General features: G+C 43.6%; 1 pseudogene; it reads left to right on the top strand.

Annotated features, from left to right (window-relative positions):
- The first annotated feature begins 1,620 nt into the window (after window positions 1–1,620).
- Window positions 1,621–1,738, top strand: LOC126102162 (5S ribosomal RNA; annotated as a pseudogene).
- The last annotated feature ends 405 nt before the right edge of the window (window positions 1,739–2,143 follow it).

The raw sequence follows: 2,143 nt of genomic DNA, 5'->3' as shown, positions 1-2,143 counted from the left end.
AGTCGACTGCGTAAACAATGAAACTATGCGTTTGATTTCGGATACTCTTTTCCTGTTATGTAGTTGGTATGCATATGTTATGTTTAATTCTTGTGTCAGGTCCCTTTCTGAGGGTGACTGTTACACTTCATTTATTTTATTAGGAAATTAAGCTATAAATTAAAATAAAAAACCTGCCTCCCGGTTTTCTGTGGGACTCTTAGACAAGGGAGGTCATGGCTAAGAATTTATAATTGCTTACATCGAAAGGCCAAGTTCTGGTCCATCTATACTGATCTTCAAGAACCTTGTCTACAGTTATTGAACATTATCAAACGTACGATACTACATACCTCAGTATATTCAAAGAAAAAAGTTGACTGGGGTCTTACACTTGGGATTTCCAATGGTCTACCTTGTATTATATTCAATAAATACATCTGGCGCCAACGCAGACCATATCAGGAAGCGAACCACCGTCCATTAGTTGCTATGTTTAGGTGGTATGCTTGCACGCTCGAAACTAGACTTGTCAAAGAGCGAATAAAGCTAAAACACAAGCAATGTCGGCAACAGCTTAAGAAAATAACAGTATTTAAAAGAATGATCAATGTAAATACTCATCTTCAGTTTCACGATAAAGCTGAAGTAAAAGTTTTCAGCATTGTCCTACCATCATCTACAAGGGCACTCAAATGAAAACGAAACAGATGGGAGAAAAGTACGTAAACAGTTCATTAGTTCAAAAGCAATCGCCACAACTGTTAATACATTCATCCCATTCATCCCACTGAGAGAAAGGACTGTCAATGGCTTCATGGAAAAATCTTTGCGGTTGCCTACAGAGCCTTGATTGTGCCCGGGCGTGCACCTTTTCGTCCAAAGCAAATCGACGGCCACGAACGCCTTTCTTCAAGGCTCCAAAAATATGCAGAGAGATCTGATCTGCATGCAGGATGTGAAAGGGCTTCCCAGCGAAATTTCTGCAATGTAATTGAAACAACCGTCAAACATGTGTGCTGGCATTATGCTGCAACAGAATGAACCCGTTCGTCAACATTTCTGGGCCCATACGGCCCCGATCTCTCCCCATGCGGTTTCCATATTTCTGGAGCCCTGAAGAAAGACACGTGGCCAGCAATTTGCTTCGGAGGAAGAGGTGCGCGCCTGGGTACTATCGTGGCTCCACACGCAACCACATACGTTTCTCCATGCGGGCACTGACCGTCTTGTTTCACAGTGGGATAAATGTATTAACAATTACACCAGTTACTGTTGAAATAACAAACAGTTTACTTACTTTTAGGGTTCCGTACCTCAATCGGTAAGCAAGAAGACCTTATACATTTCCTTTGTTGTCCATCTGTCTTTCTGTCCAACTGTTCAAAATCCTTTTCCTCAGGAACGGGTGGCCCTATCAAGTTAAAGTCCATGTCATCTGTGCGGCCCATTGGAAGAGTGAAGCATCTAAGTCAGTGTGCAGTCAAAAGATACGGCCACTATTGTCACATATTTCAATACTTGCAAACCCACTCATCAGAAACTATAGGGTACTTCCCGTTTGCCTATAATCATGACCTTTGGCAAGGAGCAAATTTTAGCACTACAAGCAAAGGAAAAATCCGAAAATCATTCATGCGTGGCAACGGCCTTGCCGCAGTGGATACACCGGTTCCCGTCCGATCACCGAAGTTAAGAGCTGTCGGGCGTGGCCGGCACTTGGATGGGTGACCATCCGGGCCGCCATGTGCTGTTGCCATTTTTCGGGGTGCACTCAGCCTCGTGATGCCTATTGAGGAGCTACTCGACCGAATGGTAGCGGCTCCGGTCAAAGAAAACCATCGTAACGACCGGGAGAGCGGTGTTCTGACCACACGCCCCTCCTATCCGCATTCTCACTTGTGGCCACTTGTGGCCTGATGACGGAGTGCTTTTTTTAATTCGTAATTACATGACACGAAAGAGATTTTTGTCATTGTCATACCACTTCAAACTTGAAATCAAAAAATTCCCCAAAGTCTTGGAATCTCAGCTGGTCTTTAGCCAGTATGTTTTGCCAGTATCAGTACAGATAACAGATAAAAAGATCCTCGATTCCCGGAATGAATGAACTGCCTGTACAGGGTTAGGCATTTAAAACAGTTTGCCGAAATATTTGGCGTAA

The sequence above is a fragment of the Schistocerca cancellata genome, chromosome 9 (genome assembly GCF_023864275.1).
Source record: "Schistocerca cancellata isolate TAMUIC-IGC-003103 chromosome 9, iqSchCanc2.1, whole genome shotgun sequence".
NCBI classification, from domain to species: Eukaryota; Metazoa; Arthropoda; class Insecta; order Orthoptera; family Acrididae; genus Schistocerca; species Schistocerca cancellata.
This window is presented reverse-complemented; position numbering and strand designations above follow the sequence as displayed.